This window comes from Magallana gigas, chromosome 4, assembly GCF_963853765.1.
Source record: "Magallana gigas chromosome 4, xbMagGiga1.1, whole genome shotgun sequence".
Classification (NCBI taxonomy): domain Eukaryota; kingdom Metazoa; phylum Mollusca; class Bivalvia; order Ostreida; family Ostreidae; genus Magallana; species Magallana gigas.
In genome coordinates, this window is record NC_088856.1 from 6255726 (window position 1) to 6280712 (window position 24987).

The 24987-nt window shown below is 32.8% G+C and overlaps 1 protein-coding gene across 4 annotated transcripts in view; it reads left to right on the top strand.

Annotated features, from left to right (window-relative positions):
- Nucleotides 1-7729: 7729 nt before the first annotated feature.
- LOC105319270 (uncharacterized) overlaps nt 7730-24987 on the top strand; it is a 45120-nt gene continuing 27862 nt past the window's right edge. Inside the window, exon 1 of one of the 4 annotated variants that reach the window (XM_034450077.2) lies at nt 7730-7986. The gene's annotated coding sequence lies outside the window, so the exon portion shown is untranslated. Of the gene's footprint in view, nt 7987-14662; nt 14844-21403; nt 21777-24987 lie in introns of those variants that run through there. The other 3 variants (XM_034450078.2, XM_034450076.2, XM_034450079.2) reach the window with 3 other exon arrangements.

A 24987-nucleotide genomic window follows, 5' to 3' on the forward strand; every position in this document is an offset into this window, starting at 1 on the left:
GGAACATTTGACCGGTTCTTCCTAATTCTTACCAATGGAAGCAAAAACCGGTATTTCTCAGTAAGGAACAAAAATGACATCAATATCAGCAAATTTAGCTGATGGCATTGTTCGAATGACAAGAACTGGTAAATTTGGATGCTAACACGGGTTCAAAGAATAATCGTTCATAACAGAGCTCTATCTAAAAATAGTTCTATCAGTTTTTGTCATAAAATATAGTGTACTTAATTGCATTTTTCAAATAGATTACTTTTATTTTGATCATACACAACTTTCATTGATGGCCAATGGTACTTATTCAGAGTCAATTTCAGTGAATCTTTTATTTCCTGTGTATTCTAACGTTTTACGTGACTTTAATCATTCTCAAATACCAAATCACTAAAATGGCTATTAATGGAGCGCAAGATGATAACTTTAGAAGCCTGCTAAAACTATTAATATAGCGATCAACTGACCATTCAGAGTGTTTCAAAAAAGCAACACTTGTGCATGGCGGACCTTCAGCAAATATTGACACGAACGAGAGGGGAAAAGAGAAAGCGCTTTACGTTTTTCTAATCTGTAAATATTTTTCCTTTAAATAAAAGATTTGTGTGTTTTCGTTTTTGGTCAGTGAGAACTTCAATGGAGTAAAAAGGTTGTAATCAATACGCGCGGTCTGGCTGGGTGGCTGCTTACTTTGCTGGGTAAGTGTCGGCGCCTTTTAATGTACAAGTATTGAACTTGATGTCGATCGGGTCTGAAAATGTCATCCGCAATTATCAAGCGTGTCCAGTAACAGAATTACATTAACTCGAGACAATTCAGGTTAAATTTAGGTTCGTTAGCGGGTGAAAATTCCACAATAAGAAAACTAGTGGTCTTTAAATAAGGCACTTAGCATACATGTGAAACTTTCAATACTTATTTTCCTTAAGTAGTGTTTATATATAGACACATTTCGTGTCGACGAGTGCAATGCACAATAAAAGTGAAGAGAAATACAATACAAACAGACTCAATGTCAGGTCTGAGACACTCAGACATCTCGGTATAATAATTGGTAATCCATTATATGACTTAATTCTACGACATATTCCCCATCCATCCACTCTTACTATATTCAAGACAATAGTTACAATTGTTGAACTCCTTGTTAAACTGTAATGAACATTTACATGTATACCATATAAATATTTATATATGTACATAGTTATGCTATCGGGGAATTTTACGTAATATCCTCTACATCCACCGGTCTTTATCTATAACAGTTACAACATTTATATTCACATAAAACAGGGCAAAATGCATGTCTCCATATATCCTCTCTCTAAAATCTAAAGATTACATTAACATTTGAATTCTAAAAAAGGATTCTCTCCGAATTATTTACAATTGGCTTTATGTACATGTATGTTTTCGATGTATTTCAATTGTTTTGTTAATTGATAATTTAGAATGATAAGTATGTGATTTCTATATTTTTAAAATATACAAATAGAATGTACTTTTATAAACGAATGCCTCAATCGCGGAAGACTAGATTAAAGTTTGAGGAAATGCATAATTGCTAAATAAATACATTGGTACTATCTATGATAAAGATAATCTAGTATGTTTTTAATAACTTATAAGTTAGTCCAAAACAGATTAAGCTTAATATTTTTTTTCCCAATTATTCAACTTTTCTGAAAATTAATTATTTTGTTCTTCAGAATAAAATTAATAAATATACAAATTTTGAAAAAAGAAAACCCGACCTCACTATGTTTACCCACATTGTCCCAAACCCACCATTTGAATCTTCTTTTTCAGTGAAGTGTAAAATGAAATAGCACTGGTTGTTTTGATTTGCAGTGCTAATAAATATGTTACTTTCAAGATGTTACGAATGTTTGATGCTGCTATTTATACACGAGACCTTTTTGTCACTTAAAGCTGCTTGGTCCGATTTTTTTGTTATTACAGTATCAATTTTTTTCTTTACAAACCATTTATTTAAGAAAGTTAGGGACTTTCTCCTATTTACACCAGCAGAATCAGTCTCCTTTCAAAGTTAGAAATATTCAAAGTAAATAAAAATAATTTCTTTTTGGGCAAACGAAAAAACAAACCAAAATGCATCACGGGAATGTTTAGAAAAGGAAACCGTTTGGTTTCGTCCCCCGAATAATTGGGTTTATTCAACCCGCATGCTATGCATCAATTGTAAAGAAAGAAAACTTAAGAAATATTAGTGAACAAAACGTACACATGTTTATTTGTAATTTGTCTGATCATTTCGACCTTTATTTAAAGCGATGTCAAAGTCGTAATACAACCATACCCGTCTCGTTGTCAGGGTGATCTTTAACATGAGGCGAAATAACGCGGTACCCTTTTAATGTCGTTTGTTTTGTTAGCAAATTTTGTACGTATTTTTCTTAATTGAAATTTGGTTTTTTTGACTGGGAAAACTACTGCAATGTCTATTATTATACATATACTTAGCATAACCATCGTTTAAAAGCGTGCATAAAATTTGATGTAAAATCGGACCAAGCAGCTTTAAGATAATGAAATAAATCAATGCTGGTAACTTAAGGTAATTTGTGATGTTCAATTCAATTCAATTGTAAAATGACAATGTAATGTAAAACTAGCGCTTGTGATTTACGTTGTGATTGTAATGAACGCGCAATTAAAATATATCAAAATGATGAAAATTTGACTGTTGATTTCAGATTTAATGATATTTAAATGTATTTGACGGAGGTAAAAAATTTAAAAAATCCTAAATTATGTCATCATATTTGTCCTGTTTATATGACCTTAAAATTTAATTATTAAAAATTAAGTTTATACACCCGTGATAATTGTGTCCAAATTGCAGGTCTATAAACTTTTAAATGATAAATTGCTAAATCTACTCGCAAAATGTTCTCTTCCATTATTAGCATCTGAAATTATATAGTACATAATGAGTTGATTAACATACATTTATGCACTTTGTACATCTCTCTCTCTCTCTCTCTCTCTCTCTCTCTCTCTCTCTCTCTCTCTCAAATGAAATTGAGTCTTTATTAAATAAAAAGTCTGTCGCATTTCTAATTTCCACATTATCCAGTCTTGGCTAAGCTCACAACAAGCAGTCCATTTTCTAACGTTTGTTTGCTTTTTTACAGGATGATTTATTTTGTTGAAAATTAACGCTTTCATTTATAATTTTTTGCGATTATTGCAGACTGCGTTTCTTTACACTTTTTTACCCTTTAATTATATGCATGAAAGCTGATTTTATCATGAATAGGACGGGGACCTGCGAACAAGAATGTTTGCCTGAAACGCAGGGATGTGTATGCATGCGGGGGACAGTGGGGAAGATCTGATATTATCTGTGTCCTAAAACTTGTGTCCAGCAACGAATTACGTAACCGTTTGTCATTTATCGATAAAGACTGATATAATCAGACTGATTAAACCATGAAATAAAAAAGGTTATTTTTCTCTATCTTACCCGGAGATTTTAATGAATTATTTTACTTGATGAAATTGCTTCTCCAAGGGTGTTCATGTGTTGTTCAATTTATAATACAATTGAGTATCATTACACATTCGGAATGCACAATGAAATTTATCGACACAAATATGACGGTATATTTTTATGATTATTTTTAATAGAATATTTTGTACTTTATGGATATTTTTTCATTACTTGATAATGAATTTAAATTTTGTCAAAATTGTGAAATAAAAACTTTTGATTAAATCAAAAGAGAAAATATAAAGTATTAATATAACTGACTTTATGCCTGATGTAGAATTTAAGTGATAGGAAAAAACCAAATAAAATAAAACGATGCAAAAAAAATCCCTCCAAATTCAACCAGACAAAATTTTTTTTGTAATTTAAAGAGATTATTCTATCACTAATCTTTATCAAAAGTTGGATATATTTGTCCCCTACCATTCATTTATTCTGTGTTTCGCGTATTAAACATATAATTTATTTATCCTGGTAAATTGAATGTACGTATTATGGCATGGAATTTGAGCGTCAAAGAAAAGTTTGAAAATGACAATTGTTATGCTGTTTCTTGTCTAAAAATTCTCATTAAAACATCGAGGTTTCACATATATCACCTAATATTATAAAATACTATTTTATAAAGAATTAATTTCGATATAGTATATGTTATTTTTGGAGATTGTTCTCCCCTTAACTCAAACATTGTTTTGAATTTCCTTATTTTATATGGAAAACTTCATTTTTTACTGTTAAAAAAAAAACCTTCCATGTATATCTGGTTTATTATGTTACTGTAAAGTAAAATATGAAATTGAAAAATGTATGTCTTATAAAATTTCTGAAATGAAAATACTTGACAAAAGATGGACTCTTTGGAGAAATATTTTTTAAAAGTAGACTCATATACTTTCTTTTCTGTACATTGTATCAACTATATTCCTCAAGCTATTTATTGTATATTCCTGTCGAGATTGTATAAGTGTTTGTTTGCATGTCTACGTAAAAAATTATAAATTGCAAATAAATAAATTATAAAACAGAAAAAGGAAAAAAATTGAGGGTCACAAATTTCTTTGTAGACGCAATAATGTTGTTTATCCATTATATTCTTGTGTCAACCGCAAAGACTTGTATCTCTTTTTTCTTCATTTGTAAGAAATGTAATATTCAAATGCTATATAGACACACACACACACATATATATATATATATATATATATATATATATATATATATATATATATATATATATATATATATATATATATATATATATATATATATATATAGTTTTCTAAGGTTAAATGAGTTGATTAATGATTTCTGGGGGTGTTAAAACGTTATCTACCGAATTAAATAATTGTATTTTTACTTATGATCAGACTTATATTCATGAGACTTATAGTTAGACAACATAGTTGCTGTTATTCTGTATCATCTATCTATAGAATAATTACGATTATGTATGTTCTCTTTTTATTTTATTCAGCGCCTGACAGTTGTGTATTATTACATTTCGAGAAGAACTCGTAATTTGTACGAACTTGGTTCTGATCCTTTATATATATGCATACAGTGAAATATGTTCATTTCAAGCCTTACATTTCTTCTCCCTATTCATTTCGTTAACACTTCGGATTGTGATTCTGTTTCCTTCCATTCTGTTTTATTGTACACAATAGAAAACTTTTACCATTCCTGAAATCTTTTTGACGGGTTAGCAAAATACTGTATACGTTCTTATAATATTTCTTTATTCAAAGCGGACTCAAAATGGCCGACTGTTTTGAAACCGTTTCCTTTTTAATTTGCCAATACTGTGTGCATATGCCACTCATTATAGATAAAGCAATCTATTAACTATAGAGTTTGATAAAAATTGCATATTTTGGGAAATTTTTACCCGCTGCAATTAAGAGTTTTAAAACAGTATTTTAAAATATTTATTAGATGGAACAATAGCTGATGACATAAAAAAATACTTTTCTATATATTAAACATGAAATAAATAGTCTTTGACAAAATTACAAGGAATAAAAAGAAAAAATCCAATGGAAACACACAAAACTTGAAATGATAGGTTCTGTGTGACAATGGTACCATATGATATCAATATTTGTTCTATGTGGTGGTCCTTTTCAATGAGTTTTGATTCATTGGTGTTGAGGAGACAACAATACCTGCCTAGCAACTATATCTCTCAGCACCATAGTGTCCACACGATACTCTGGTAATGGCGGTCATTAATCTACGTAACGCCCACAGAAATCCAGTACTTCCTGTTAGTATGAAAAAACAATTGAAATTTTATCCTTCTTTTTTTTTTATTAAAACCATTTAAAAGTACAAAAATAAAAAAATACAGACATGAGTATTGTTTAAAAGATAGCTTGTAGTTGAAAAACTTGCTTTGAAAATCAAACAATGTATACTATCTATAGGCGATTTTTAAATTGTAATTTCAAGCATCATTTTTTAAATTAGGTGCTATAGATATATCACTTCTAATCTTTTTGCTGGTACCTAAACACATATATAAAAATTGTAGAAATTAATTCACCATTTTGATTCATCGGTAGTCCGAGGTATTAATAGATCATTGGTTTGAGTATTTGAAATTATTTGATGTGTGTGTGAGTGGGGGGGGGGGGGTATTCTTAAGAATTATTGTCTTTAAATAATAAAAGAATTGCAAAAGATTTTTGGAAAAATTGTCATGGTTTTATTTGAAATATTTTTATGCCTACTGCTACTAAGTTATTCAAATGATTGAGCATTATGAAATTAAAAATCTCATTTTGAAGTGTTAAGCTAAAATTTTGCAAGGACTCCTGGAATCAAGTTTTTTTTTTAGCTTACGAAGAGTCAAACTGTAATTCAAAAACAGTTTGATCATGCTAGATTAATATTCTTAACTGTCCAAGTAGTTCATCTCCTTAGAGTTAGAAACATTTTTTATGCTATCTCTACTTATAGGACTTAATATCAAAACACAAAAGTCAGAAGGATATAATGGTACCGTCATCCCCGTCATGTTGTAAATTTTGAATTTACCGGGAGGCATTATATACAAAGTATGTAAATTTTGTATCAACCCCCACCCGTTAAATTCAAAATTTACAACAGTACAGTTCGACCTTTTTACCGAAATTCATTTTGAATTCAAAGAGGTTCCGTTTCTTTGTTTTACTCATGATATCTTACAACAAACTTCATCCCTTTTATCAACTCTTTCTTAAAAAAAAAATAGGAGAAAAAAAAAAATATTTGAAAGACAATCAGTTTTAAGGAGAAGCCCTGATATTGATATACATGTAGATATATGTGTGGCTGTAACTGATTTGGTTTGATTTGAACATATTTTATTATGCAAATATACATTTACATAAATGAATTGGGCAGCAGGCAATGCCTTTGTAAGCCTTCTTCTCCATCAGTGGCTGTGACTACTTGTGTAAGTAATGGTAGAGGGTTATATGTCTGACCGAAAACCTCACCCTCTCTGATAACAGCCATTTATCTACGTGTGGCACCATTATCTAGAAATATAAGTAAGAATCATGTCCTCAAACTGGACTACTGTCAACCGTCTCCGGAACGCCGTGTTTATATATCTGAAAAAAATCAAATTTTCATTACCACTTTGTTCAAATGAAAATTATGAAGGTTCTCTTTACAATTGGGCCTAGCTTTTTACCTTCTGATATTATTCAGATTTTTGTAGATTATTAATTATTCACCGTGGATCAGTTCAAGTTTTGACAGGTTGATCTGATCTTAATGCACTCTCGTTACCCGTGCAGTTCAAAAGAACCAGACTTAGATCATATACCCGACCATATACCCAAGGCAGTGAGGCAAGCGACCCTGGATTATTAGTTCAAAAATAAAAAAGAACAGGAAATGCATGTGTGAATCGAGGTTCCTCGGACAAAAGCATCGTCCCCATACAAAGGTTCATTATAATTTTCTATTTTTTCGTAGATTCTAAAAGCCAATAAATTTTAATGGGACCAAGGACAAGTCTGACGCGATTGAAAATAAAAAAAATTTCGACCGCGACTCAGCCCGAAAATCAATATGGCCTTATGTTAACTGGCAGTTAAACAAACTAGGGTCCTTTTATACCCGTTCTAGTTCTTTGTCCAATGCCTATCAATATGTATTCAACTGGTAGAAAACCCGCGTACACGATATTGAATGTAGGGTTATCGTCTCCGCCACTACGGGTTTCTTTATGCCTTGATGTGCGATAACGTTTCCAATTGTTTTTAACGAAGCGAGCTAATTGTTGGCCGAATAATCTGATTCAGATATCATTGAGACCATTGTAAGAGCCGATATGTATGTATTAATATTTATGTAGGCTCGCCGCGAGACTGTCATATTCTCTGGACGAGTCCAACTGCAGAACTGCGTGAGTCGTGCATGGATTAATAGAGTGCGCATGCTCAATGATGGTGAAAAATTAAGGGAAATATTTTCTAAAGGTAGGAGGATAAATTTTATGATTTATTTTTTTCATCAAATATCATTGTCAATATATCAATTGAATTTAAATTTTCAGGCGATTCAGTTAAACAGTTGCAAGAGACATGTATTTAGATTTTATCATATCTATATACATTTATGTAGTTGTTTATCTTATTAAATGTATGCAGCGGGTATTATCAACAGCATTTTCAAGCTAAAGCAAGAAAAGAGAAAATAATCATATGACAGTATTTGTGTAAAAAAAAATGATAATAATTCATCATTATATATATTTCGGAAAGATAAGATTTGCCTTTTCATATTAGAATTCTTGTTAGATAGTGAACATTTTTACTATTCAGTGTTAACTTCCTCAATTCTTCATCAAGAATTAGAACCAGGGTGGTTTGAATCCTAACGGAGCACGTATTTTATATACAAGTTCTACATACTGAACAGTATATAGCATGAAAAGCTTTAATTACAAAAAATATCATTCAAAATTATTGCAGTGTAAAAATATTTGTAATATATAAAGCGAGAAAACTAGACCAATAACGGAATCTAGGAATCTGTATGGTATTAATGTCTGGATCTTATTTTTTATCCGTGTATCTTGTGTTCTTCATAAACCTTCAATTAAAAAAACTCAATATTAAAAGCAATCAGAGAAAAATTCCATATTTGAGAATTCATGTAGTTTGAAATAGTGTGTCCCCATTCAACTATTGTCAATGGAAGCCATATCAAGATTTTAGCTTTATTTCTTGGGCCTACGTTTATTTCTGCAGGGATAGAATATTTCCTATTAGTCTGTATATATATACATCTACATGTCGATTGCTTTGTTACAGTAATGGATTACATACTTGTGGCCTCTTTGGGACATGGCTTATGTAACATTAATCTGGCTCTGAAAGAAAATAATTCCCGTTTATTTTGTTATAGACTTTATAAGTCATAAGATGTAGCATAAACACAAAATTCGTCATTTATAAAATATTTTATTTTTGTTTTCATAGTTGTTGGGTATTTTCACCGACAGTGAATATTTAAAGACACTCGTACAAAGTCATAAACAGAATCTAGTTTGAATGTAGCTTTAAAAACGTAATTTTTTTGTAGTGATATGGTTTGACAGTTAAGGGTCGTGTCGTATTTCATCAAAGCTGTTCCGTCCTTGGTGATGCTTAAATACCCGAAATGGCGCTTTATGCAAGAGTGTCTGGGTCATCAACGCTATCTAGTGTCAAAGAAAATATATTCCATGTCAGTTTGAATGACTTGAGAGCAAACACTTTAAAAAACCTGTTGATTTATTATTACAATTTCAAACTACATAATTCTTTAGATGTTTTTTCCAAGCGAGTTGGTCGCAGTTTTTATAAGTTTAAGCAACCATAGGTTTGTTGACAATTGGATGTGCTTTAAAGCTGATGATATCACGGGTGAATACAATGGAGTTTTTATTAGATGAGCCGCTGGATAGCACAGCTCTATGTTTTTTAACTGATTTAAGTAAGGGGTCCTGCTTTTGTTTAGCAGAAGTCTGTTCCTTTATAAACCAGAGGTAGTGTGCACTTCTGCCAAACTGAGATCATAATTATCAGATTCTAAAATCTTCTTTTGTTTGGATTTCGACTGGGGTCCCGTATTTAAACAATTTTTTTCTATATATATAAACAATGTATATGTACAAACCAAATAACATGGTATTAGATCACGTTGTAATTATAGATGTAGGTAGTGTCCAGGTTTCTTTTTATTCACTATTGCGCAAATTAGGTTTTTTCCAAAGTGTAACACTTGTAAAAATTATCGGGAAAGTATCTGATACTTATTGAATTTAGTGCATAGAACCTTAATGTAACCAACTTCCCTATCTACTTTCTGTGTTGACTTAAGTTGACTTCGAATTTCGTATAATAAATTTACCGACCAATTAAGGGGTTTATTTTTCTTCGTTGAACACTATCTTTGCAAACATTTAACATTTAAGCAATTTCTCTTGATAAACTTAGTTCTCGTTTTACGATATAGATAGAAAGCATCAACAGAGGGATCAGTTTCGTCAGGCAGGGAGTTCAGTTATCGACACATTAAGCATTTGTTTGTGAAACGTTCGCGTAAGGTCAATTTCCCTCGTTTTGTTACCCTTATCTACCTGTACCAATAGATGGCGCACTTTTCCTGTTCTTTTTGACGTAACAGAAACTGTTATCGATGATTTTGTAAATATTTTTTCAAGACCCGAGAGAAATTCGATTTCCAAGTCGTTCCAAAGATAAGATCTTTCTGACAAATATTTCACTATTATATACTGATACAAAAAGATTGGCCATAGGGTAGAGCCCCTCAGAAATCACGACCTTCAATTTGTTTCAACAATTGATTTGGAAGCGAAAGCGGTGTTAGATTTTTTTCTATTATCTTTTTAGATAAAATCTAGACATGAATTTTAGATAGACAGTTTCATGAACTCTCCGGGCGCAAGGTTACATAACTTTCAAATGCAAACACAAACACAGAATTACATAAATCCAATAAAGCAAGATAAAATATGAGCAAATATTTGAGCATATTTTTAAATTGAATGTAAAGATGGTCTCCCTGTCGTCACGTTTTACAATACGTTAATTTTCTTACACAGTCTTACTCAAATAATGATATCTACTTCGAGATTTTAACGAACCACCTTACATCGAGTTGGGCAAATATCAAGAGACGGCCATATCTAAATTATCCCACAGAAAAGAGAACCCCGTGGGCTTTAACAATGCTTGACATTCCTCCAGTCGAATTTGTTTTGGTAATTCGTCAAGATCAAGTACTTTTTTAAAAGAAAACAAACAACAGCTTATGACTTTCGATAGTCAATTTCCATTTCGATTATCGAAAAGACAAGTCGATTTTGTGTACACAACTCTACAGCGTTATTGCCAATGACACTTTCACAAAAAGTCCTCCATGGGTAGTTGATGGTTCGGATTGGCCGGGATTATGTCGTTAAAAGGCAAGATTGGCTGTGATCAATACTTGAGAAATGTCGGACATAGTATATTATAAAAAGAAACTCCAATGCCAATCACTTTTGATCATTAAAATTCAGGTGATCTCAGTGTAAGGTGACAGACATTATAAACACTACTTTTTGTATAACAGGTCTTTTGATTTCAGCTCTTTTCCAGTCATCTACACCAATCTATGTCTACTAACCGCTAATTTTTAAAGACCTCCAGGATTTTATTTTAGAGTAAATCTGTTTGATACTGAAATTGAAGAAAGAAATTTGAACCTAAGTCAATTTGGCAATGGCTTTTGGCCTTTATCTCTTAGAATAAAATTTCTTTAAGCGTTCTTTTCACCTGTAAATCAAACTTTTAACAGGTCAAGTTTAAAAACTATGCAACCCTTTAATTCCTTTGACTTTTTAACTTAACGCCACCTGTTTCACTTCACTCAGACATAAAGTCAATGTTTCCCAAACAATCTTTAACCAATTGCACACCAAAGAAAATTATCTAAATTCTTCCGTTAATGCAAAGATTCATATATATATATATATATATATATATATATATATATATATATATATATATATATATATATATATATATATATATATATATATATATATATATATCTGTGTGTGTGTGTGTGTATGTATAATGTGTCATAAATGTCCCCAATGTGTGTCACATTTCAGATATTGTCTTTTGCGATTAAATAACAAAGCTTTCGTCTCCCCTTTCAAAACGTACAGGTTCGAATTATTAGAAAATAAACTTTAGAAGGGATTTCAAGTTTTGTGGACCAAACTTCGTATCTCGGTGATTTATCAAGCCTTACGTAGAATTCTTCTTTTTAAAGCGGAGAATTGGGCATTAAAAGAGATATTCGAATGAGCAATAAAATTGTTAGTAAATATACTATACCGATCAAAGCGAATCACCTCACCCACCTCAAAATATGGCATAATTACCCAACAGGGAAGATATAGGGTGCAGTAGGTGTTTGTTCACGGCTTCTGATTCAATACCCCCGATTTGTCTGCATTTGCGAGTGTTTGCCATACCAACGGGCTCAAGGAACAACATATTTTATTGAAGTAGAGAGTTGAAAGAGAAAAGTTCGTTTCTTTTCTCCTTTTTCACATTTTGAATTTGTGTTTGTTGTGATCTTTTGGTGAATTATTCATCTTACACTTTTTTTATTGAAAGAAAATTATGTGTGACGAAGATCACAATTTTTTTTAGATGAATGATAAAAAGAGAGGGCGATGAAAAATGTTAAATTTAACAGCAAGTGGCTAGGATTAACGTCTTCTTATCAATGATTATTCCATGATCTTGCAAGATCAGGAAATACATTCATGTATTTACATAACCATAAACGGGTCTTCATTAAAATCAAGGTATCGAGTTATAACTACTGGTTACCATTCAGAATTATGATTCATTTTAACGTGTAAATTTGCACAAGATTCAGTCACGTGGTCCTTCAGGTTCATACAAACGTCTTGAGATATAAAATTAATACAAGTGTAATACAAATATGCACTTTGCTACAAAAAGTTGAAATATTGTATTTTTCTATCAGATACGAGGTCAACCCGGCTGTGTCGCGTTTCTAAAACCTGTAGGAATTTTTAATATATTTGCCTGACACATTGAGCTCACGTTAATGAACAGAAGTTCTTTAATTATGCAACGCAAACAAAGCAATCTCAACAGAAGTAGTCTAATAAGGGATTAAATGTCCCGGATGACAACCAATGGCATGGGGGTTGTTTGTTGAATACTTACTAATCTATAACTATACATTTGTCGAGTTCATATTAGAGAAAATCACAGTTTTTACGTAACATAGTCGCGTATCCCTCTTCGATAACAGGTATTTACATACTAACACCCTTCATGCCAAATTGGGCATTTTTTCGATACACTGGTATCAAATTTAATTAAATGGTTTAATGAAAGAATTTGCCACATCGACGCTTCGATTAATTCCAAAGATTGTCCAAGTTTCTATGTGACTTTGAGGTGTGAATCATCTTACAGGACGTCTGCTCCCTGCTTTTCTGACTACCGGTTTTAATGTAAATAAAAAGATTTGGAAGTTGTCATTCTCCTGGGTCTAATGCCCTCACTCGGACATATCCCTATCGGTCTTATCTCCTGGAACACCACAATACACCGAATTCCTCACCCTCGTCACTGAGAAAAAAATGTATGAAAAATGCCAGGAGCGAAAAGGTTTCTTGGCTGTCAAAAACTTTCTGAAAAAAGTCCTCTGTAAAAACTATGCAAAAATATTCATATCCAATTGAATTGAATTTCAAAGGTAAAACATTGAATTTTTTTCTTCGAATTTCAATTTAACCAATATATTCTATTATGCAAAATAAACATATTAAAGGATTGGATTAGACAGAATCTATGTTAGCCCTCTCCCTTTTTCTTTTGATAGGTACTGGCAGTGGAAAATGTACATGTAGTATGAGGCTAGAAAAATCATGGTTTTTTTTGGGTATTATTTACGGGGAACTGAGCGCTAAATAGTTAACTGACCAATATCTTAACTCAGTGCAAAACGACACTAGGCACTGAAAGCGTAGTCCCAATCGCAACTTCTCGGGCCTTTCCGGCAGGCTCGGAAAAACACCTCGAAAGTATTACCTAGGCGTCCACGACAACCCCCCTTTTTGCAAAACTTGAAATAAATAAAACACATTTTACGATCTGTTGAGATGTGAGCTATACTTCATTAAAGTAAACGATATACACTAAAATATAACACAGAAGCGACATACAAGATTGTCTAACCGATACTTATTTTAATGGGAAGCGACTCCATTTTGTATAAAATTCTAACATCCGGTGATGTTAATACATTCGAGGTGTTTTTCCGAGCCTGCCGGAAAGGCCCGAGAAGTTGCGATTGAGCGTAGTCCGTCTTTCCACTAAGTAAAGTTTGAGAAATAATGTCAATGTCTTGCGTGCAGCAAAATCCCATTAAAGCTTTGATATTGAAAAGACTTCACACATGTATCAGTTTCATAAGGACAATTAGTAAACTATATGATCATTTGATTTAATTTTGATAAATAAAGGTGAATCAATGTCTAAGACAGTTTCATTCAAACGGCCTCGAACCATAAGATCTTTTACGGCCTGAACTCTAGGTCGGTGCATAGGTATTGAAAAAAGTTTGATTGGCTAATATGTGTACATGTTTTGTGGGGAGCTTTTCCAGCGGCAATAATTCCCAATATGTGTGCATAGGAAGGTTTTTAATGAGGATATCGGATCCCAGAATGCTCTTAAACCCATGATTTACAGCCCCCTTCTAGTTTTATTAAGTAATCACATCTAAGAGGAACGTATGATTAGCTCTTAAATGGGTTGTATTTGTACAACTCGACTTCTTGCTTTACCAGGCATTGGGCACATTCACCCCTGCTTCTCTCTCTGCCCTCAGGATGAATGAGCAGGAGAATTAGAGATTTTAATGTCACCTTAAACCGAGAAATCACCACAACTTGCCCTGTCAGTCAAGTATATTCAGGCCTATAGATAGAGACTGTTTCCTTTAATGCAAACGTAATACCAGTCTTTGCGCTACATGTAACATTCTTTGTTCAAACAATTTTCCTGTATTCTATGTATTAAATGCGGCGATTAGTTGGTGAAAGGAGAGCGATTTTCTTCCTTTTAAAGTTTTCATTGACAATGGGTAAATATCGAAACACCTTAGTCTACCTAAATTGTCCGTCCTTATAGGTGTAAAATGTCTGGATTGGAAATTCTTTTGGAATAAGTGAATAAGGCGTGATACTTTGTCCTCAGTGAACAGAAATGTCTCCAGTGCACAGGTAGGTCGAAACTACTTTTCAATTAATTGTATTTTGGGGATGGGGATGCAATATGGTGCATTTGTCTGAGGAACCGACCACCTAAATAGAGGGTTCGCAAGTTCTGCTATAGTTTGGTTTAACCATATGTTATTGGTGCTTAAATCAAAAGTCTCGGAAAACAATTTAAAAAGCAAGTTACTAAATTCTCTCTAGTTTTGATATACATTGTCTATCCGTTTGTTTTACTAGAAATCGTGAAAAACTTTACAAAAATAAAAAGAAACGCTAAAGAAATATTATTCCAATATCAATATAACATCCGAACTTTTTTTTTTTTTTTTTTTTTTTTTTTTTTTTTTTTGCATTTCAAATTTCGTATCATAAGATTAAAAAGAAGCTGAAGTGTTTTTTTAACGCAGTAATTTTCATCAATGTCTTAACAAAAAAGGTAAAGTGCAGTATATGACTTTCTGGTATCAAGTGTGATATAATGAATAATGAATATGATGATCATTTCTTAGTATATATATTTATCATATTTGGAAAACCACGAGTAGTATAAAAAAAATAGAAATAAGACATTACCTCTTTTCTGCTCTTCTACTAGATTTATGATGCACATATATAACATTAAAAGTGGATATTTGAAGCTGTAATTATACCCATATATCAAACAACATTTTTGAGGATATATTCATACACGGATGTAATGCCTGATAATTTGTCCTATAAGATCATAGGCAGTAGAGGAGTCATGATTCAACGAACCCAAAGCAGGTGCGATCGCAATGCTTTTGAAATTTCATTTGAAGAAAAAATATCTACAAAAAACGCTTGACTGAAATATGAGGAGCTTAGAAAACATTGACAAGCAAAGTAAGACCATCAATCAATCATAAACAGATTTGCATAATTTGAGGATTATCTCCAACTTCACGATTAAATTTCATTACGAAAAAAAAAACTTCTCCCGGTTGTGTTTTTGGCCCGACATTCTATATTCGAAAGATTTCACATGTATAAATGATAAGTTGCTGAATAAATCAACAGTGTGTTATGGACCTGTAGATTAATGCATTAGAGAATTAAGACTGTATAAGGTACCATATCACTCTATTGACATTCGTGTTTCTCGGAGCTAGAGCTTTGTGAAGAAGCAAGCCCGACTTGACGAAATCGATCTGTGTGTGGTAGATAAAGTTATCAAGCTTCGCTATATAGTGACATTTTTCTGAACATGGTATCTGGAATCGTCATTTAAACTGATTCTAAACTCCTACAGTTTGGGTAACATGGATTTTCCGTCTATGAAATGCTAGATGTGATGTCCTTAGTCTGCTAAATTGAAGGCGTGGGTGACAATATACATAAACTAACTAAAACATGTATTAGTTGAGAATTTAGAACACGTTTTTCAGGAATATAAGTTAAATCAAATACATGTACTAGTATTTTTAACAAATTTAGCTTATATAACCCCTGGGTATAAGTAGTCATTTATATCTGAAGGAGGGTTAGTTTTTCAGTCATGTAAACTCGGCATAATTGCAATTATGATTGCGTTTGGTTAAGTGAAATCCATTTCTCCACAAATACTTTTTAAGTAGAATGTTAGAGAGAGACGTTGCTACTTAATAGGAAAAGTGAGAAACTGTAATCTTCCTACATAGAGTCTTATTGTCCTAGCTCTCTATCTCATGAAATCCCCTTTGTCTGGATCACAGTAACCTGCTTTAAATGTTCAATTATTTACTTAAAAATCCCATTGAGCTGTCATTTAAGGCTTAAAGTTTTTTTTTCTCGATTTAAACTTTTATCATATGTTTGTTTGCATTCTCTGTTGAAATATCAAATAATTTTCTTAATCCAAACATGGCCTCTTGATATATTAGATTCAAACAAACTGTATTTTTGTGAAACCCAGGGCTTGCTGACGTATGTATGTGTTTTATATGAATTAGTGCACAGTCTAGTATATTTTTGTGACGATTTGAAGAAACAATGCAAAAAACTTGAAGCTCCGCGTTGGTACCAAATATAAAATTGATAATTAAATTGCAGATTGTTTATTCTAAAAACGTCAACGTGTTTATTCATAAATACCAAGCACTTCAACCAAATAAAGGTATTTGAATAAATTAACCTTTTTTTAAACTTTAAACAGTGATTCGGGGATCCAACAGAAGTACAGACCGGTTTTTGGTCGCGTCGTGTTGACCAGGGCATTTTAACTTTTCGGCTTACGCAAACATTCAAAAGTACAAATCAAATGAACAATGGCATCACTTTTACTATTTGTCTTAAGTGACTTTTATTGAGTTTTGATCTTTGTTTGGCGTGCCTGCATGCGACAACAGATGCGGGGCTGGTCGGTTTGATCCCTGGCTTTATTGTCATTGCCAGACCATAGCAGACTCCTTATTACATAATGTCGAAATTAACTAGTAGTTCCACACGGTTTCCAGGCTTGGGTGGAGGAATTTCCTCTCGGTGTGTGTAAGTAGCTGCGCCGCGTATGTTGGACTCTTTATTCTTATAATTCGTGGACAGTTATAAGATGTATTTTCTATTTTTAACACGTTATAGCAATATTGATATCCAGCGAACGCAATATAGATCTTTGTCATAATATTTTTACGATTCATTTTGAGAGTGTAACTCAATTTTTTCCAAACTGTTTAATATATTATCGAAGTGATCTTTGAAATCCCCTATTTAGGACATTTTCTTTGTTTTCTTCCTATTCGCCAAAAATTTGTCATTCATTTACGCGATTCATTTTGTACAATACTCACTACGTGCTATTTAATTATTGTACTTTTAAAGAGAAAAGATGTCAAAATTTCGGCGCTTGAACCGCCTTCTGCATGTTACACAAAAACAATGTAAATCAATCTTTTAACCATCTCTAAAATGTCGAGATGGCATATGTTGCATTGAGGGTTACCCGGGCACTGTGTGCAGATCTTATCACGGCCCGACCCACATTTAATATTCCTTTAAATATTCGACTCACATCAGTCAAGTTCTTAATATTACAAGACATTCAGCCCGATATCTCATGAATAAATCATCAATTTTAACAAGTCTAATTGATAAGTGGAGTACATTTGTTAATGAATGGCCGCTATGGTTTTTGGGGGACTTCTCAATGCTTCTCGAGTTATACTCAGACAAGATAGTCAATGTCAGCCCCCATGGGATGACATGACAGTTTATGAGTTTGTTCTTCCGAGCTGTCTTTTTTTAAAAGTCTTGTTTGCAGATATCGATAACATCATATTGTGTTTTATAAGTATAAATAAATTGGTCATGATTATTATGAATCAATAAAGCAATATGTCTTATTCAGCCGCGCATGTCTTCTCAGAGATTGTGTGAAGTAGTCTGGAAAATGAAGACCCTGTTTAAATCTTTTATTTAGGACCAGTTTTTAAATTTTATCATCGAGATAATCGTCTGACCAACACTAGCTTGAAATAAAATGTATGAAAGAGCTTCCTCGAGCTGTGACTATGTATTATTTTTATCCGTTCAGCTCTATGTAGAATTTATTTTAAATCGTGGATATGAAATTTAATCATAGAACACTTTGGAATATTCCTTTTCATAAATTATTAGGGCTAAATCATCGTTGCTACTGGGTTTTTTTTTGTCTTGATGTGAACTCATTCTAGCTTTAAAAAAATACACTGGCTTTTAAAATACCTTCATATTAGGCTCATTTTTTGTAAATAAGGAAAAATATTCAATGAACGAATGTCCTTTATACAAATACATGCAAAAAAAACCGTTTCTTTTTGCCATGTTTATTAGCTCTGTTAAAAGGAGAGAGTGCCACTGATGGAAATAAGCCGCCTGTAAGTGTTTGTTTGTCTCTCTGTGCAAATCTCTTTGTTTGCTATGCTTGTCAATATTCCATCTACGGTTCAATTTCAACTTTTAGACCTTAATAATGTTTTCATGTTCATTTTCATGCCAAATATGATAATTAATTGACTGTACTTCACAGTAGGTGGTAAGGCGAATATTATGAGTGTAGAGGTTTGTTTGCGTTTTGTCAAATTTTAACTCGTAAATTTAAAATTTTGGTTAATGATGACTGTCAAAAATTAAGTTTTGTGCAAAACATATTAACCATTCTTTTGTCAATTCAATCAAGTATTTGAATAATATATTGTAGATCTATGTCTAGATATTATAGGTCTTCCTTTTAATTATCATTACCAAAACCTTCAACACCTAATATATTTACTGTTGAGTAGACCTTATGCTAAATTATAGGCATATCGACCAAATAAAAAGAAGCACCAGTTGACGGCACAATCATATACATGTTCTACATTTTAACGAAGAATATATTCTTTCAAGTAGACATTTAACTGCTCTGCAGTTTTAAATAAACGATTATATATATTAAAACTTATATAATGTACCTTAATTATGCAGACTTTCAAACTTCAAAGTAATCTACTTTTAGATCAGTATTTCCATTCAAGACACCCATGCTTTTTGAGACAAGATAATGTAGCTTTTAGTTCTCTGGACGGGGATTTAATTTGTAATTGAACTTTTTGAAACTTTCCATCGTTCACCTCATTTATCAAAATGTTCGAAAATTTAGATAACAAATATTAAAGCGTATTTATGAAATGATTGGCTGTTAGAAATTTAATGATGTAATTTTGCCCCGTCTTTCACTCTGGTTATTCTCGCGTTGTTTGTTAATCTTGCGTTATTTGGTTGAGAACGCTCTCGCCCAGACAGCTGACGTTTTTAGAGATGACGTGGGCGACACTGAATACGTTGTGATTGTGGAGATTCACGGTGCACTGAGATTAAAGCATACAATCGTCTTAAAAAACCTGGGATTTTTTGTTCACCTAATAAATGGTAATTTGGGCCTGCTAAAGTGTTCTTTGTACCCGCTATCCATGTGCTCTTTGGTCGCCATGGTAACAGTGTCCGCCCACGTGGCAAGGAGGGTGATTCTTTTGGGTGGCATTCATTTTCCAAAGCAGTCTAATAATTTTTTTTGTTAAAATTAGCATTAATATTAATTTGTGAGATGAGATGTGTCCCTTAATTTCAAAGGTTCACCTTTGAATGTGAAGTACTATGGATGCATAATCGAAGTATTTTATGCGTCCTTTCTCGTCGTTTATGAGCGTGGGGGGGGGGGGGTAGATTCAGATTTTTGAATGGAGATTAAAACATTTGCATGCAACGTAAAAAACCAAGGCAAGTACATGTATACAGGCATGTCTATATTATCTGTTTCTTTCGACTATACATAATCACTTCTTCGTGGGGGTGTTCTTTAGGATTAAGAGACGGGGTGTGGCGTGTGGTCTAAGTCTTAGAGACCCAGTAAGAACAGAGTTGCTTTGCTTCAGTTGTTATAACAAGACATACCGATGCTTTGCGACAAATGTCAAGCAGACAGATTTGTATTAGTCAGACCAATGATACCCCCCTCCTGCTTCCAAATACACAAGGACTTTTCTTTTTCTCTTTCTTTCGAATTCAATAACTTTCCTTCGTAATATTCCCCCTTTTATCATAAAAACAAGCTTTCATTGATTAAGTCTGACATGCCTCAAGTTTTTTTGTATGAAATTTGATAAACTATATGATCCCCGCTGGGTGAAATTTTCCCTTTCTTGTCCGCAAATACTAGTGTTATGTAACGGTGAGATAATGCAATAAAACATATCTGGACAGATTCCTGATTGTTGTAGTTTTGACGGAAATAAATTATCTTTTGACTGATACTCGTGCATGGTGCACAAGACATGGTTTTTGTCAGGGTGCTTGTTAACTGGTTGCAAAAAACATCTCCCCCACGCAAGAAGTTTATTCTGGGTTTATCAAATCAATTAAAAGTTGAATAAATTTAGCATCTAATTGATTTCCGATATCTTCTAACATGTCTTCGCTGCCGAGGGTTCTTAAGAAGAGTTTGAGATGTTAAACTAGTTTCTAAAAAAGCCACTTCTCTCGACTCGAGAATATTAAATATCCGAAAAATATTGGTATGTACATGTTTATCAACTTTGTTCACTCGTACATCGGTTCGACCATTTGGAACTTTTCTAAATAGCGACATATGAGATAAGTTGTTAAAGTCCGTCCATATTACATGAACTGTTTAGAAAAGGTTTTAATGAGGTCAGAGAATCAGACGAAATTTCAGAATAAGGTCAATTGACCATTATTGACACAGAGATAATTCCTTTCAAATTGGTCAAACTGGTACTTATATCGAACGCGTTTTCAGTTGGAATGTTATTATCTGATGTGGAATTGAATGATTATTATAAAGGATTTCACACTGAATTACGGGCCAGGTCGACCCATACAAAAGTGTTAAATTCGACCCCTTTTTAATACAAGAAAACACGAGACAATACATAGCTGACATGACAAAAAAGGCAATATTTGAAACGTAAAAATTGAATAGGCTGGTTTTGAATATCGATCTTAAAAAACTCCGAAATTCGGGTCGTGCAAAAAACAATACCGGCAGACACCCATTCAAAACAAATAATAAATTTTATTTGATAGAGCTTCAATTCAACGCGTTGATTAGATGCATATCGGCGGACCCCTAGCTAGAGAACCCGCTGGTCACTGCCAAATTCTGTTCCCCGGCGGTTGTCAAAAATCTACAGTTACGACGAAGCTTCTCAAGTATCCAGACCCGTGCTACGGATCCGGGTGAGGCGCGCGTTTGAGGGAGTAGACGAGTATTGATTGCAGGCGGTAAGAAACGCTACTGATAGGAAAAACTTGGCGGGTTTAAAAACCCGGCGACTGGTAAACCGACCACAGAGATATTGACCAGAAAACCATGCAGGGATTGTGTAAACAAGTTAGCTAATTTTTTAACATGGATTATGCGAATTAGATTTTCTGCATGGATGTCTACAGCGTTCATCGAAACTACAGGTATATTCACTTAGCGAGAAAGATTTCGTTCTCACCTCGTGTGAAAACTTCGAGTTGCTTTGTAACAAGTACCCAAATACAGTAATTCTAAAAGCTGGGGATGGTTCTTGTAAATTTACAGAATAGTTCTTGAATAGATATATCGATATTCTCCGTATAGAATTTCACTATAGAAAGTAAATTATTGATTTGATATTTCACTGCCCCTATTTTTGTCAGACATAATTTATATATATATGAACACACAAACTTAGTTGGTCTTTAATTGCAAAGGTTGAATGATGTCAACTGACTAAAGCTTTGGTATACCTATTTTGAAGGTAACGCTTTATGATTTAATATGAGATCTTTTGGTATTATGTATGTTCGCTTATTCATTCTCTACAATGGGATAATTATGTCTTTGGTCAAATCATACTTTGTTTTAAATGTAAGAAACGATATGAGCTGTGTCAGTGATAGCTATCTACACGTCCCGTGGAGTGACTTCTATTGTGTCCCCCACAACCTGACAAAGTCGTCGCGAGTCCCCGCGGTGTAATAGTTCCAATTATCACACTCTTTCTTCTTTTTGGTGAATAAGATTTCACGATTTTTTTCCAATATGAGCGTCTATAATGTTAAATGGTGTGGAGAATGTGGATTTAAATTGATTGAATGTTGATTGTACATAGGAATGACGCAAAATTTATGGGCCTTATAATAAATAAAATCCTAATTGCATTAGATGTTCTTGTCAATGATTTAGAAGTACCGCTCAAGACTTTGTCTGGGTAACCCAAAAAATACTTGCCTGAACGCAGTTAAACCAACTGCTTTAGCCGATGTTATATCCTTCTGTTTTCTAACTACATGTTCGTAACACTTCTGAAAGTGTGTTGAAATATACATGAACCGTCTTAGAAGTCATTAATGCATAGACCCACCAGTAAATGGGTGGATGGTTAATGCAATGTAGTACGGTATTCTTTGTTGACCTCTTCCTGTGACGTCTTGCATTTGTCCAGTTCGTCCAAGTTCTGTCTACAAGTTCGTAATTTAACGCAGTAATTGGAATACTAAGTAGATGTGATTTACTCTTCTGCACTGGAATACGGCCGGAGAATTAACGGTTCCCGGGACTTGGTTCATTGTTACAGTCATAATGGTTTGTAATTTGTAGCATTTGTAATATTGTAGCATCTTTTTTCAGAGAGACATTTTCCGATGATAGAATCTTTCTATGTTATAATAATACATTTGGCATACCCATTCTACTCGATTCTTCTTTAAAATATATGATTACACATGTATTATGATAAAATATCTGTAACTAGAAAGCTTATATTAGATTGTTTCCAAACAAATAATACTCAGTAGTCACTGATAGGCTAGTTCTCCATATGAAAGGAAAAATACGACTAGCATGTTTTGCGATGTATAATTGTTTGATATCGATAGTAATAAATTGGATTGCAGTACTAATATTTTTCATTACTTATATTTGTACAATATAGAATTGTCGTGCATGTACAAGCCTCCATCTCCTAAATCTAATTGTAAGGACTTGTTTATAACCGTTTTGTATCTTATGACACAATGAAATGTGTTCAAACCAAACCATAACAGTTTCTCGCGTTCTGAGTATGACGGTGGGTTTTCGACGATGGTTGTAGATTAAAATGATAATAACCATTTAAGTTCAAACTCAATTATACATATGGTTAAATAAAAAAAATATGATGAGTGCATTTTTTGAATGCAGTTAGCAAAAATTATGGTCCGTTTGTAGTTTTCAGAATACACGTAAAGTAATCGGTTGACTGAATATAGGGAAAGCAGAATTTTTTTCCCGTTCTGTTTAAAGTCTACTGATCAAAAAAGAAAATCCTATTTCATAGTCTCCTGTTATTTAATTTTTACAGTGTTGAATTGGGGAAAAAATTGATTTTTTTATCGGTTTGTTTCTTTTCCCAGCTTTTTGCTAGGTTTAGCATTTTTTAGGTTTAACTTTTTAATCTATGAATTCATTATATTTAAATGTGTTTTGCATTAAAATCCTTAATTTCAATATTCTTAATCACAATATATATGAAGTTGTACAATACCGGTAACTGGAATGTGCAATATTACATTTTCAGTCAACAACGTTCCTAACTTCTACGGACGAAGTTTCATTTATACTTTATTTTATCAAATAAAATATTTATAGGCATTTTGTTTTTATTTGATAAGATAAGGTAAATTTGGAAGGACAGTAATCAGTTTTGAGGATTAAGACTTTAGAAGATATAAGGTTAATGATAATGAATATTAATGCTGGTATAACTATATGTGGAAGTTAATTGGTAAAGTCATGTGGACACGATATTATGTTAAGTAAGACCTTCTAAACTAAAAGATCGCTGTCAAAAGTTAAATAAATGTAACCTAACTAAAAGCTAGAAAATATACATTTAAATTTATTATTTAGGTGGGTCTGATGTATAGATTGTTGATTTCACAGCTTCATTGAACTTGGTTTTAAATGGCAACATTACACAATCATGGATTTTGACAAACGTATCAAAGTGCAAAACTCAGGTTTGTCAACACACCGAGACGTCTTTGTTTAACAATTTTCGAGTTTCAAACTTGTCATTTCACAATGGAAACACTGCATAAAGTCAAATGAACGAACAGTTCCCTTCCTTACTTCTTTCATTCTCGTGTTATTGACAGAGCAATTTGTCTCTGCGGAAATACCGTCCATACTTCTATAACATCCGCCGGGCTTTAGAAAGGCCCTATCACGGGTTATCGCCAGCATTACGTAGTTCCACAGAACTCTATGATGAAACATGTTTTCTAACCTTCTGCTTGTTGTTGTGTTTTTCTTCCTCTGGAGATTTGGCACCACTGGATATTGGTAAGCATTCACGTAAAAAAAAACCCCCAAAACCCATAACTAGGGTTTTCAATGTTTAAAAGCTAAAGTGTGATCTAAATTACTTATTGTTAATTCATGTTAATAGTTCAATTAAATTATTCATAGGGAAAACTACAATAACTGTCCTCAGTATGTGAATCCTAGACAATTATATATTTTTTTCAATTACAAAACTTACAAAACAGAATATGCTCACTGTTGTCAGACACCAGACTGGGTTATAGTGTGGATAAGAGACAGCATTTAAGATTGCGAAGAAATATGAATAATTAACTTGGTTTCGATTAAATTGCTGAAAGTATT